Genomic DNA, 16,244 nt, shown 5'->3' with positions numbered 1-16,244 from the left:
AAATCAAGCAACATAATAAATAATCATAATCAATCATTATAATAGTCATAATAATAATAATCATAAATAAAATAATCATCATCAAAATAATAATAATAATAATAATATTCATAATCATCATAAATTATAACAATTATAATCATAATCATGTTCATGTTAATATTAAAGCATAATAATAATAGCAAGATCCCAGGCATGATACTAACAAGATTAATAACAAACCCTAGCATGTCACTAAGCAATAAAAATCAAATCTTTAACCCTAACATGATACTTACAATCATAAATATTAGGAAGAGAATATGAAGCATCGCAACAATCATATTTAGTATTAAAATTACCCTAGACATGATACTAGGAATATCGTAATAACAATCTAAACATAATTTCTACAAAAATAATATCAATAAAAACTATTAAAATACTTACTTTGATGCTTCGTACCTCTTTCTAATAACAAAATACACACGCTAGTAACTTCAAAGAAAATAATAAAACGATAATCAAATTAAATAATTGAAAGAGAGATTTCGGACCAAACCCTCAGAAATTAAACCTTTCACGTCTAGGGCGAAGGCAACTTCGAATATGGCTAGGTGTTTCTAGATCTTGCGAATGCGGAATTTTGTATGTAAAAGACTAGTTTAGAAAAGAGAAAGAAAGAGAGAGATGGTGAATGATTAAGGAAATCTTGATGAGAATTAGCGAATGATTAAAGAGAATGAAAGAGAATTGAAAACTGGTTGTAGGTGAATATAATTGAAAACTAGTTGTTGATGAGAATTCGGTGAATCAAAACGGAGTTTTTAATACGTTATTTATAGAGAAAATCAGCCAAAAAAGATAAAATTAACAAAACAGAGTCTGGCGCACGCAAAACGAGGATGGCGCCAACCCTGGCTAACTGGCGCCAAGCACTAGCACTAGCGCCAGGCGCCAATGGCTGGAGTCAGGCGCCAGGCCTGTTTTTGACGCGCTTTCTCAAATCAGATAAGTTTTGCCGTACAGGAGGACAAAATCGTATATTTTCCTCAAAAATGCTATTTAATTTTAATTTAAACTCTGAAAAGTCAACGAAAGTCAATTTATCAATGCTAATTGAATTAAGTATGAAAAGAACCTTCTAGAAGAATCTAGAAGACTAAAACCATTCCTAATTGCATTAGGAATGATAAATCATATTAGGCCCTTCCCAAGATCATTGGGCCGCATATAAGGCTCAAACCGGGCCCAGTTTAGTAAATTGGCCATAACTTCCTCAATATTCATCGGAATTGGGCTTATAATATATCGTTGGAAAGCCCTTGTCAAGCCCCATCCAACTACACTACTATTGGACCCATATCATGGACCAACCAAACTGGATTGGCTGTTTTATTTAAATAAGTTTTCAAAAACAGAGAGAAGAGAAAAGAAATAAAACTATCCGCAACACTAAACTTTCCACACTTTCGCTTCATTCGATTATGTTTCGACGTGAAGGGTACTCATCACTGGGTTTGGTTTTGGGGAGACACAAATGGGTGTCTACAAAACTGATCTCTTCTCATGACTTGACATCACCCATAACACTTTTACTTGTAAAAGCGTTCTACAATTGCAAAGGATCAATCTAGATTATTTAGCGCATTAAGACTAGGAAGAATTTTATCTAGCCTTAATAGCTACTTGTTTTAAACACTTAGCAAACCAAGGATTGTTTCGACATCCTTAAACATTACTGAAAGATTCTCTATCCTTAGAGAACTTTGCAGAATGAGTCTCGGATTTATTTCCTTAATTACTTTGATTATCGTCTATTCTAGACTCGATCAAAGTGGGGGCTAATTGTAGACATCTACTTTTGGCCTCCTGTCCCGAAAGGAAGTGCAATGACGATAAATAAAACCATTTTCGTGTTGGATCGAAGTGAAGAATACTTATGGATAACTAGTTAAGCCACAAAACACAAAAGTTTAGCCCAAATTAAAGAAAAACCCAAAACAAAGGTCTAATTAACTAAACCCGGTCATAATTAGGCTTAAGCCCGTGCTTAAACCCTAATAATGACAGATTTAGGAGCGCCTAGATTAAATCTTAGTGCTGCCGCAGAAAAAGTCGCGCGCATCTCAAAGAGTTGCACCGGGCTACTGCGCACAACTAATTCAGTTGCGCGCGACACCCAGCGTAACCCCAAAAGTTGTGCTGCGGAAGATTCAGAATTTTACAGAAAATATAAAATCGAATCTTACCATAAAGCCGCGCGCAAGACAATTAGTTGCGCTGCACTTGGCAGCGCAACCAAATCACTTGCGCAGGGATGCCGCGCGCAACTCATTCTGTTGCGCGCGAAACCTGCTGCGTCAAAATGTTCGAAACCCTAAACCTAATCATTCCATATAAATATGAGCTTAGACCGAGGCTTAAACAAACAGAAATTAACCTTAAACTCAGGCGAAATAACTTGTGAACTTGTGCAACCTAGCCCTTCTTGTCCTAAACACTCACCCTTTCGATATTTTGTTACTACGGTGGAGGTTCCCCAACAAGAAGGAGTCCATAAGTGTTCTAAACGGATATCTAGCAAAGAGAAGTGGTAAATTCCCGAGCACTTAGTTAAATCACCTTTATTTTCTTGTTTAAAAGGACTATAATTAATTAATTAGTGTTGCTTGATCACCTTTAAAATAATTAATTAATCAATTCCACATAGTATCTTGCGTTAAATAAAGATTAGAATTGAATTAAGTAATTGTTGGTTGATCACTTTAGCCAAGGCGAATCTTGTTTATTTTCTTGTTCTTTCACGAATATTATTAAATAAGAATAACGACTTTACGATGTAATTCCTACGTGAATTAATGCTTGTAAATAAAATCAACTAACATAGTTTTAGTACCCTCGCATATATTGTATTCTCTTGAATTAGAATTGATTTAAATAATTTTTGGTTGCATATATTGTTTGGTGATGGAATTGTAAAAAAGGAAGAAGCTAGTAGAAGCCGCATTAGGGCTAGGATAACGATTCCCCTCTAAAAGGAATGTTATTTTAGTACCCTCGCTCCCGAACTCATTTCTGGTTTATAGACCAATTTGGGCATGGGCAAACTTATGATTTGTGTTAATTATTCCATGAACTCCACATGGAAGAAAGGCATGAACGAGGTTTATGAGTTTTTCCTAAAACTCATTAGCGACTCCTACTTGTTTCTTACAAAAAAGCGTAATGACAGAATCAATTCTAATTCAAGGTCCCTCAAACATTCAGGAATTCAAATCCTACTACACCCTAACAAGTGTAAAGTCCTAGGCTTTTAAGTGGCCAAGGGAATTTAAGGAGAGTACCCCTTACGATGGGATCACCCTCCTTACAATTTCAAACATATATGACTTGCCATGACTTGACTCAAAGTGTTTGACACATGTGACTTGACTCAATTCAAGATGATATGACACGACATGACTCAATGTTCATGACTCGTGTGTGCATTATAGTGTGATCATGCGACTCAAAAAAAAAGAAAAAAAAATTCCCGTCATTTTTTTGTGGAGGGTATCGACTTTCTCCCGAAAACAAAAGACACAAAAAGGAAGAAGTTTTTTTTATGGTGCATGTTGAATGAGGCTTAGTCAAATGTTGTGCAAGGATTAATTCATCCTAGGCTGTCTCAATTGTTGACTCCATGATGAAAGTATTTGGGTAACTTAGGCACGGAGGCTAAGCACTTCGTACTTTATGATGCAATGATGAGTGATGAGTGATTTTGTTATGACGAAGTATGCTTCAATGTTGTGTTAAGATTTCATGACAAAGGGTTCCTAAGGAAAGGACTATTTGGTTATGTATCTGTGTTGTGTGTGATAGTGACACTAAAGTTAGGCCGCAAGGGCTAAGTGTATGGAAAAATATTATTTTTACAAGAGTCAAATAATGGTGACTCTTAGGCTAGGTAAGCTAATGATCTAAAGATCAAGCCCCCAAGTCTAGCTCTAAGTAGATAGGGATGAGCATTAGAGATCCCTTGATATGATCATGATGTGTGAATGTGAATGTGAATGCGAATGCATTTTATTACGGTCGCACCTCGATGTGAGGTTGCCTACGTATCCGTTAGGAATTAGGCCGAACGTAGCTCTAGTCAAACCTCGCACAAGTGTGTGTATACCTCAAAGAGGTATTTTAAGGGTTCTAACGTGGTTAGGCTAAAGGTTTGAAGAAGGGGATAAAGGATCAAGACCCTAAATAAGCCCCAAAGGTGTGCAACCTAGCATTTGAATCTCTATATTTTTTATGCTTGAGGCTTTTAACTCTTTTTTTTAGCTCTCTTTTCTTTTTTTGCTTTTTCTTTTTTTTTATTTTATAAGTGTGGGCAATCCCGATCATGCGGTCTATCGCTCACTTGGCATTCATGTTTCTCAGGCACGGTACCGAGCACTCGATAAGAAACGCAATTTGAGACGTGCTCATATCAAAGACATTTTCATATCAAAGACATTGGAACACTTGCCCTTTTGTACACTTTTATTATATTTTTTTTTTTAGCTATTTTAATTTTTTTTTTTTTTTGAAATCATCAAGCTTTTGAAATTGCATAAGTTACACACCATCCCATCCCAAGGTTAGGTAGATGTGGTTTGAAGAAAGAAAAGTCAATCGTTAGATGAGGCTCAAAGTGGTTTATCAAGAAAGGATTGCATATTTGAAGGGTAAAAGATGATATGATGTGGCTACAAGGGGTGCCTCAAATCATTGGTATACCTTGCGCCTAGTTCGGCATGAATTTTTTTTTTTAATGCGATGTAATGAAATGATCATATGCAAGAAAATAAATGCTCATTTTTATTAGAAGGTAAAAATAAAAGAAAGTCCTACAAAATGATTCTAAGGGGAACAAAAAGGTGCCTATGCTAGACTTATTGGGTAAGAGATAAACAAAAGAAATAGAAAAAAAAAAGAGGTCACGAAATCTTGTCGTTGAAGCTCACTTTGTGTTGTTTGCTTTATCATCACTCGCTCTTCTTGCTAGCTGGAGGTATGGGAAGCTTGTTATTATCGATCAAATGTTGGATAGCCTCTTTTAGCTTCCAATAGCTCTCAGTAGTATGACCCCTACCTTGATGGTACTTGCAATGTGCATCTTATTCCAACTAGGCAATCTCTTTTTAGGTGCGGGATCTTGAATAGGTCCAATGGGAGAAATCAGTCCCTTAGTATGGAGTCGATCGTAGGCAACATCGTAGCTCATCTCAATGGGGGTGAAGTTTTTCCTTAGTTTCTTCTTAGATCCTTTGTTATCCATGGCTAAGACTTCACTGAGATCAAAGGTACTAACATTGTTACTAGAGTGGGCGTTTTCGAAAAAAGAAGGATTGTCGTTCTTCTTTCATTTCCAGCCACTGTAGTTACTATTGTTAGTAGCTTTTTGCTTTGCGAGGTCATCTTCGATCTCGATGCCTATGTCATAGACGGCCTTGAAAGTATTCAAGTTGTGTTGATATTTTAAGTGCTTTGAATACTTTTCTTGTAAATTTTTTATGAACATCCTCACGAATTCTTTTTCAATAGGGACTTCAATCATGTTAGTGGAAGTTTCCCTCCACTTGTTAAAGAAGGAGGTGAACCCTTCGTTTTCTTTTTGTTTTAGCATCTCAAGTTGTCTATGGTCGGTTTCAATTTGAATATTACACTTAAATCTATCAATGAAAGAATTTTTTATTCCATCCCAAGTAGAGGTCTTCTCTTTATCAAGGGAGAAGAACCAATGTTGACAAATGGTTTCAAGATATAGCGAGAATAAAGAGTGAAAAATATTCTTATCAATCCCTTTAATGTTCATTACAGTTTCAAAGGACCTTAAATGAAAGTAAGGATTGTCAGTTTGCTTAAACTTAGGGATGTCATTGGCATTGAACTTCTGCGGAAGAAGCTCCTTGTCCACTAAGACCCCTTGTAAGCTTATGCCCTGGAATCTATAGTCATTGGATATTTTACTCAAGCTTTCTTGCATGAGCTCCATTTGTCGTTGTTTCACAGGGTCATTGATTTGAAGGGTTAAAGCCTTCAACACCTATGTCACATCAACCATTTGCTTCTTAAGCTCATTGACTTCTTCTTGACTTGCCATTATCTTCTTAGCTTTTCTCTTTTGACGAATCGGTTTATCAAAAAGTTGAACTTGAATAAAGGTGTTGTCCTTGATTAATCGCCCTACTCTCCTTGACCAAGTTTTGTAGAAAGGGAAATTAGGGATAATTTTTTATTATTTATTTTTAGCTCAAGCTCAATTGAACATGCAATAGATTGAAAGAGGATATGGAAGAGAATAGAAATGGAATGGACCCTCAACTCAAATGACGGAAAAACGACTCATGCATGAACCTAAGACATGGTCATGGTGACATATACAAAGTGTTTTCTAAGACTAGTGAGTGTATGTGACATATTAAGACTCGTGTCATGACCATGTGGCTAGACTATTTGACTAGACTAAGTTAAGACTTCATGTATATGCATTAAACTAGACAGGCTGCGGTATTTTAGTCATAACTTTTGATCTATGACTCTGATTGGGATAAAACCAACGCCAAATTAAAGATAAAACTCGGGGCTACAGATCCATAGGTTTTACGACTCGTAAATCTTTCTAGAACTCCGGCTATGACCAAAACAAGTTGACGCTTGTGCAGTATACGGGAATAAAAATTCGGGTTGACTTAAAGGAACTATGACTCGATTTAAGGTATATTTTTGTAGCTCAAATTAATTAATCAATTAATTAAGCAAAGCCCTTTAGTCATTGGTTAGTTTATTAAGACTTATTTATAAACACGATGTTGGGGTTTGGTGAGTCCGACTCACCGCGGAAACAACCCCGACCCAAAGAACCACTCGCAATTAATAAAACCATAAAGCATAATAAATAAACATAAAAGGATAAAATCGGAATTCACCTTTGAAGCGTGTTTTTCCCTCAAAGTCGGGCTCTTACTTGAAATCTTTAAGCTCCGAAAATACGCGAGCCTCCTACGGAAATCCACCCGCAAAAACTACTAGCGACTTTTAGGTCCGTTACCTCGAGGTTAGCGAGGTCCGACCAAAACCCGAGTATTATATGAGTTTAAGAGTATTTGCTAATGCAATGCTCTATTGAACTCCTACTCAAGCACCCTTCCCAAAAACCCATGATGGGTATTTATAGGCAAGAGGGAGAGTGGGAATTTCTATCCCATCAATGTGGGAGCATGAAATTCCACAATTTATTTTAAAGCTAAACTAAAATAAATAAGCAAACTACTAATAAATCTACAAGTGTCACTATTATATGTAAAGGGAAGTGAGGACCACTTGGAGAGTAGGGGACCATACTTGCTCCCCACTCTATACTCTCCTTGTGACACATGTCCCTCACCTTTAAACCCTCCCTTTACTTGCTTCCACTTTTTGCTCACGGCCCACCCGCACCTAGGTGATGCGGGCTGCTGCTGCTCGCAGCTAGCAAGCCACGCATGCTTGTGCAGGCTGCTGCTTCTTGCGGCCAGCAAGCCACGCACACCTTGTGTGGGCTGTTGCTGTTGTTTGCGGTCGTGGCTGCCTTTGGCTGCTAGCGTTGGTGCGCTAGCATGCCCCAGCTAGCCTAGGCTTGGCTTGGTGCGCATGCTAGCCACCAATGCTTAGCACATTATGCCCCTAGCACTCGGATGCTCGGGGCATTCCGATGCTAGGGGTATTTTAGGAAATATTGTCAATTTATTATTATTTGCGCGCCTTGTCATTTACTATTTTTGACTCGACTTCTGACGCTTGGTTTCGACGACGCTTGGTTTCGACGCTCTAACTCGAATTTCCGACGTCTAAATATTTAATACTCGGGCGACGAATTAATTTCTTCCGTATTAATTCGTCGAGTCGGTTCGTTTACTGCTAAGGGTGTGACCCGAAGGGTTCAGTCAAGATTAAGCTGTAATATTAATTATGCATTAATATTACTGATCGGAAGCGGCCTCCCCCTAGGCATTCCGATCACTTGACCTCACTGAATACATTAGATTTCTAATAATTCTAAACCCACTAACGGAATAGTACACTTGTTCGAAGCACACCATTCCTTTCAATCACTAGTGGAAAAAAGGCCATCCGTAACGAGCAAAAAGGGCCCATCCGTAACGGGCAGCGTCCGTTACGTATGAGGCTGTTACGGATGGCCATTATTATTCGTAACGGGCACCATCCGTTACGAATAACTACTTATTCGTAACGGGCACTTGCAATGTCCGTTACGAATAAGTACTTATTCGTAACAGACATTATCATTGCCCGTTACGAATAACTACTTATCCGTAACGGGCACCTGAAACGCCCGTTACGAATAACCCATTATTCGTAACGGGCACCTGAAACGCCCGTTACAAATAAGTACGTATTTGTAACGGACATTGTAAGTGCCCGTTACGAATAAGTAGTTATTCGTAACGGGCAATGATAATGTCCGTTACGAATAATCTCCGAATAAGACAAAAAATTAGGGGCATTTGTAACTAGCATTTCAGGTGCTAGTTACAAATACCCCTATTCTTCTTTCCATTTACTACCCAAATTATTATAATAATTTATAACAAATCCAAATATATTTACAATCATAGCATATACACCAAATTCAATTTACATCAGAAAACTGCTTATAAACCAACAATATTGTAATGCTAAATATGTTAATTAAATTTCATTAAATGACGATCATAACAGCATCCAAATGCAGCAGTATCAGTAGCAACAAAGAGCAGCATTATTAGTAGCAAAACAGTAGCAACCAAAAGCTGGCAGCAGCAACTAAGAGCAGCAGCAGACATTGTAAAAGTTGAAGTACTTCTTTCATTGTCTAACTTCCTGCACATTTGTTCAAGCCTACAAAAAGAGGGAAAATGAGCAAACCTGGACTTAGATAGCAATATACCAAAACAAGTATCCCAAATTATATAAGATACACATGTTTGGAACCGTTGTACACTTCCTTAAATCCTAAACAAAGTTATTTCAATCGTACCAATACGATGAGCATTACAGAAATTCATGAACATGATGTAAATTTTAAGAGAGTACCTTCTGAGTTCTTATTAAAGAGAAAAGTCAAAACAATTTGTTAACCATTAGGTAAAACTATTTTTCTTATGGTGTTACAGCAGCCAGCAAGAAAATGACTTTCCTAGGCATCCCTCCCTGTTCACTTCCAATTTATTTCTATAATATGAAAAATAGTAATAAAGCTACATTTATATCATTAATGAAAAAGTTACTACAAGCTAACTTTCAATGTCTAATATCTTGACAAAGAAAGGCAAGTTATTACTCATATGCAAGCTATTTGAGCATATTATAGCAGTAGGTACACTATTTCAGCATTGACCTTGCTTAAGCAACCAACTTCTTATACCTACTATTTCCAAATGTGTGTGTGTGTGTGTGTGTGTATATATATATATATATATATATATATTATGGACTCCACCATTCACAAAAAAAGAGTGAAACATTTCATAAAAAAGAATTTAATTAGGCGCTTCAGCAAGAAGATTATGTTGCACCTCAGCTTCTCCAATGAAGTATATCGGTACTGTTAGAAGGGAAGCTTGCAATTTAGGATATAACATGTGCCAATGTGATTTATGACACTTCAAAACTAAGTATTCTTGTTATAATAACCATAACCAATCTCTAATTCTATTTGTGAGTTAAAAATCCAATGCTTAGCTCAAAATCTTGAGAGTCGGTTCGAATACAAATCAAAAAAATTAAATGAGTTATGGAATATGATTGATAATACATTTGTACGGGGAAATATGAAATCATAGCTTGAAAGAATATATTATCATTCATCGCAACAATAAACCTCAATTCACAACAAAATAATCACCAAAATTAAACAATCCATCAGCCAAAACAGATAAAAGTCATTACAAAACTAACCTTTCCGCTGGAACTTAATATCAGTTTTGAGTCTTTTGACAAACCCAACAACCAGGGCACAAGGAAGTGCTTGAAGCCACGCACTCTTCCCTACTAGCACCTTCAGAAACGGCACTCGGAGCATTGCTCAACAGGTGCTCCTTAGCAAATATAGCAGCTAATATGCCATTGTGACCATCAAATATCTACCAAGAAATCCAAAGTTTAGTAACTCTCAATCCATGCTCTAAAGCACAAGATCACAAACCCAATAATCTAGACCAATGATTCTATAACAACATACCCAACAAATATTCTATTCAGCTTCAATATTTTCCAGACCACAAACTATAAAATTTAGATTATTACCAAACAAAAAACCAAAAACAGACTTAGAACGACAACAGCAGTAACAACATCAGCAAACCAACAAGACATCAAAAATCAAAGGCTCTCACAAGACCGTCTCATCTTGTGTATAAATCATGAGAATAACCAAGTGCACCGATAATTCTTCATCTTGTTTCAGGCTTACATATGGCATTCACAATTACATTGACAAGTCCAAACAAATATATAAGCCATTATGCACAGAAGAGCATATTTGAAGATTATATAGCATTATTGACAATTTGACACCAAAATATATACAACATACAGGTAATTGCATATTCACATGTTAAATAACAGATAAGTTGAGAGTCATGAGACTATTAGGTTACAAAAACCTCCACGCATCGTATAAATATCCACCTATACAAACATTTTAGCGAATATAATACTCATAGACACACCTTGAAGTTACACGTATTGTAAGAACTGTAAAAAAAATCTGACTTTTCTCAGATATCAGAACCTATGGCTCACCCTTGACCTTCACATCTCCATTAGGCAATGCATTCTGGGCTTGTGCCATCCTTTTCTGCTTTGGATGATTGAATTATAAATCTGAACCAAAAAAAAAAAAAAAAGCAACACAATAAAATACCAACAATCATCCAAAGTAGAATCAAATTAAAATTTCATATATAAAACCCAATAATCTAGCCAATTAGAATCAAAAGAAAAAGATCTATCGAAATACACAAAACACAAAGGACCACAGATCAGCAGTAATGCAGACCTGAGTTAACAATGTTTCTTGCTCATTTCAGTCCCACCTAGAAGACTAATGATCATATGATGATACTTTTTCCAGCCTAATGACCAATACCAATATTTTAAAATTTCATAATTCAATCACGAAGTCGAGCATCCAAAACAATTCGATACGTGATTCCATTAACTACCCTCAATCCTTATTCCGAAGCATATAAATTTACTCTCTCACCCACTTATTCACCCCTTGAAATAGAGTTTCGGAAGATAAAACCCTACTCCTGAAACAAAGGCTTCTCAAAATTCTTATGTTTGCACCCAAATATTGTTAAACAATAGTGTATAATCCTCATTAGCAGTTCTAGTACCATACAAAATCAAAGTAATCAACATCTGCTTAAAAAATATATACATATATATAAATCCAAATCAATTTACACTAAAATTCAAGGTAAATCAATAAAAAAAAATCATCCAATTAAGAAATAAATTTCTTAATATCAACCAACTCAACAACAGCTCAACATTAAAATGAAACCGTAAACACAAAAAAAACAAAAAAAGGAATCAAATCAAAAATCCAAATCATCAGGAATTGTTCACAGGAGAGCAACATAATGACAGTATGAATTGTAGAACACAAAAAAAAAGACGACGATGGTATACCTGAATGACACCATAACCATGGCAGAAAGCAACATCTTTACACAGTTGGTACATCAAACTCTGCATCAACCCACACAATCCTCGATCAAAACCATAAAATTGAACAACTTCAAAACACTAGTCAATTATATTAGGAGATATATTTCTCAGAACTATTCCATGGGATAATAGTATACCTTGATGATCGGAGGAGGGACGGTATCCCCGGTATTACGGAAACTACGGATGTAGTTCTTAAGATCAGTGTCCATGTACTCAAACACCAGGTACAAAATAGTCTTCCCCTCTTTGTTTTGCCCTTGTTTCACATCCAACAACCTATGTAACATCAACACAAAACCAGAAATCCCTTCAAAACCATATATTATCCACTGAATCCGTAATAACAATAGACTATCAAATCAGCACTTCAATAAGAATTCCAATTACAGAATACAGCAGAATCATTCAAATCAATCGAAATTCAAGCAAGTAATTTGTAAATTGGAAACCCTAAATTGAAGCAGCAGTGGTAAGAATAGAATCAAAGCCACATCATCCCCCTCCCCAACAAACACACACACACACACAACTCCATCAAAACATCACTAAATTAAAAAAACGTAGAAAAATTAAATGAAATCAAAACGACATGTGAAACCCTAAGAAGACCCCAATCAAAATAATCGAACAATTACAAAGTGAAAACCCAAAATTGATAATAGAAATGATTAAGAGAGAAATTACCAGGAACACTTTGTTGAGGAACCGCGTCATCAGAATCGTACACAGGAGGGCGGCGATTTGGCTTCAAAATCTTAGGGTTAGAATGAGCAGAAAAATGGTATATTTAGGCGGTGAAATTAGGGCAAAAAACAAGGGTTTTGTTCGCTTTCTCTTGAAGAAGAATCGGGTTTCTCCAATCTAATTTGCTTGAAAAAATCGAAGAGATATAAACACCCATTGCGATGTTCTTGACCCTGAATCATCACCCTCATATACAATTTTAGGTACCGAGATTCGTTCAAAAGACATTCTAAATTGGGTCCTCAGCCATTGATGCAATTTAGAGGAGAGAGAAAGAAGGGAACTTTGGGAATTAGGGTAGTTAAATGGAGGAGATTGAGTGAATGGATTGAGGTGAATCAGGAGAGGAGAGCGAGATTGAGTGAGAAAATTAAGAGGATAGAGGAGGAGAGAGAAAAAATAGAAGGTTTGACGGCTAAGGATAATGAAGTGTGAAACCCTAATACAGAGTTAAAAGTAATGGGCTCCTCTTTGGCTCTCATTAGCTGGGCCACCTATTCGTAACGGGCACATGGTGGCTGTTACAACTAATATAGTATTCGTAACGGGCAATAATTTTGTCCGTTACAAATACTATATTATTTGTAACGGGCAATATTTTGTTCGTTACAAATATATTAAATGTAACGGGCATAGCTTTGCCCGTTACGAATAACCCGTTACAAATGGCATATTTTCCACTAGTGAAACTCCCACTTGTCCTTCCGGACAAGTGCGCATTTAGTGTACACCCTTTTTCCTATGTTGCTTAATGTCTCTTCATGAACTATAAGGTAAGATTATTTTGTCATCCTTATTACATCCAGAAGTGTTTCTCGATTCCGAGTCCGACTGTCAATAAACAGATGATTTTCTAAAATCCATCCGAGCACGGCCATGCATTTTCACAATCTCGCTCTACGAGAGGCCTTGTATACAACAAAAACATCTTCCCTATTTTAGTAGGGGGACATTCCCAGTCTTGTAATGTAGCTCCTCTTACTGAGAGGACCTAGCCGCCCGAGTGTTGCCGTTATAATCCCCTATTACGGTAGACATTTGACAATATCAAAGCGGACTAGTACTCAAACAAGAGAACTCACAATACTCATGGTCAAGGAAATAGGTTCCGATAGCCATAATCAGAATTATACTTTTGACGTTTTTTAATCTCTTAAAGTATTCTCATAGGTCGATCCAGTATGGTTCTAAACCAATACCTGTGCAAATGATTTATGACAATCATGTCCTCGTAGCACAAGAAACGGTGCTATAAATCAGACTACACACTAATCTCAATTGGTCATTAATCGTCCACCGTTTAAATGACCTTGATTAGGGATAATTTTCGATTATAATATTCAATGTTCACTTAATAGGTGTTTCCTTACCAAGACTGGTCTTGATACCCTAATTTGAATATTCCAAGAATCGAATGGACTCATTATTTAATTCTAAACCACAATTAAATAGCAAACAAGGTGATAAAAATTGCATGAAATTTCAAATTACTCCAAAACCTAAATGGTTCATCTTATGATAAATGGTTTTTCCGAATGTTTTAAGAGTATCACTCTTTATAAAACATCTATAGAAATCACACTCATATCTAATATGCTTGATTTCTTTCATGCACTTGTGAATGTTGTTGTTCACTTATTGCATAGGTTTAGTTATAACAACTTTGCTAATCTTAGCATCTTCATTACTGATCACTTTCATAATAAGATGATAAAATTTGAGAGTGTCATGGATTATATGTGATTTAGGATTTATTGTCCAAGTGATGGCTCCCACTCATTTTCATGATTGAGACCTTCAACTTGACAACCTACAATCATTAACGTTCAGCAACGAACTTTCCATAGAACATCTTCTTTATTATCGCCATTAAGGCAACAATATTCTCAACATATATTTTAGTAGACTTCCTGATGATGATTTGCTTGGGTTTCACTCCAAATGGCACACAATGATTTGGGATACCCTAATCACTTGTGATCATGGAAATTTTCCTTAAATTCCTACACATTACACATGGATCCACGTCCATGTTACCATTCTCAAAGCCATGACTTATTGTTTGCTCGTGCTTATAAACGGCTTCCTTGTTAAGGATCAAATCCTTGTTAAGGTTTGTGCTTGCAACATCAATTCTCAAATCGTATTAGTTTCCACAAGTCTAGAACTCATCCTGTTACTTATCCAAGTACTTTGGATGTTCTTGGCCATAATCTAACGATCTATTACATAGATTCAGGTTGATTGGTACTACATAAATACTTCACATGCTTTAATCAAGTAAGTCGTGCGACTATTCCATATCACATCGTACATGATGGATTAAATTGTAGAGTAATTCTCAATCTTATTCCATCAATTTGTCATTTTAGCTCATTCTGTTTCACTGAGTCTTTGCTAAATAGTTTGTTGTGTGATATGGTTGAAAGTCTCTATTAGAGTCTTTTATGTTTGACTTAGTACTTAGCCTAGCTTATACTTAGTTCAAACATTTACTTAGTTTTATACATACGGGTCGAAAGTCTTTCAAAGTCCTTCATGTTTAACACGGTAAAATCCTTTACACGTTCAAACATTTTATTAAGTCTATACAATAGATCTTAAAACCAATATGTACTAAGTATCGTCTTTTGCTTGGTCTATTGTCGAAAATACTTTCAAATCTAAGCATTTAGCATTTGATAGTTATTTAACAATAGAGTTCATAAACTTTTTGTTGGACCTTTATATGATTTCCTTTTGCTCCCACTAAACTTCTTATTCATAAGAATTTTTATGTTTCTCCATAAGTCAATCCTCTTATTAACTTCATGAGAAAACATGTTCCAATTCCTAAAGGCAATGCTTCCATTAATTCCATGATGGATTCCTTGATCTTGCTTTTAAATCTAGCATTTATTTAGATTTTTAAAACCCTTAGACTATTTTCATAGTCACTTCAAAAATCCTATTTTAGGAAGGCGGTTTTGGTATCTATTTTGCCATATTTCATATGAGCAATTTTGCTAAAACAATCACAAAAAGACTTTAGCATTCCGATTGGTGAATAGTTTTTTATTAGAATCAACTCCGTGAATTTAATTGTATCCTTTTCATCCAATCTAGCTATGTATGCATATACATTTCCACATTTGTTAGTTTTCTCCTAGAAAACTTATTTGCAATCGATGGGTCTTTCACCCTGTATGCAAATTAATCAAGTTTCAATCATGATTTTCAAACATGGGGTCTGTTTTGGATTTTCATGGCCTCTAACCATTATTCGGAATTTGGATTTGTCATAGCTATCTTACAAGACATTATTCCTTTACTATCTAATAGTAAATAGTATGCTTGTAAGTCTTAGGTTTATTTCTAACTTAATAGAAAATTTATAGGATTCAACCCAAGCCTTAAGTGAATTCTATACCTATACGGGGTTATTGCATCAAACACTGAGTTTCAAAGAGCTTCCAAAGCCCTTTGATATTCCTGATCTTGCTCCAACTTTTCAAAAGTTTTGTGAGAAATGAATTCTCTTTTAAGTCACTTGTAAAGTCCTTTTGAGTATTCTTGATCAAGTATTCTCACGAAGCCCTTTTAAGGTCTTCCGAGATTCTCAGTTCTAGTTTGTTGCTAAGCTCGATGGCCATCGAGTTCATTTTCCTCCCACTTGTCGTTTTGGAAACGTGTTACTTTCCATAAAGACACCAGTTAGAGCATCAAACACTATGTTCTCAATTAGGTTGTGGAGCTGATGCCCGTGGTCTCACTTGAATGCTTACAAAGAGACA

The 16,244-nt window shown here is 36.0% G+C and overlaps 1 long non-coding RNA gene across 1 annotated transcript; it reads right to left on the bottom strand.

The window, feature by feature from the left end:
• Positions 1 to 8,555: 8,555 nt before the first annotated feature.
• On the bottom strand, positions 8,556 to 12,280 carry LOC145559690 (uncharacterized). The gene is made up of 5 exons (XR_014092872.1): positions 11,862 to 12,280; positions 11,686 to 11,745; positions 10,789 to 10,869; positions 9,943 to 10,127; positions 8,556 to 8,883 (listed from the first exon to the last, which is right to left on the bottom strand). It is a non-coding gene; the product is annotated as an uncharacterized LOC145559690 (long non-coding RNA).
• Positions 12,281 to 16,244: the final 3,964 nt, after the last annotated feature.

This window comes from Chenopodium album, chromosome 9 (assembly GCF_948465745.1).
Source record: "Chenopodium album chromosome 9, dcCheAlbu1.1, whole genome shotgun sequence".
Lineage (NCBI taxonomy): Eukaryota > Viridiplantae > Streptophyta > Magnoliopsida > Caryophyllales > Amaranthaceae > Chenopodium > Chenopodium album.
The sequence above is the reverse complement of the archived record's forward strand: the minus strand, read 5'-3'. Positions and strand labels throughout refer to the sequence as shown.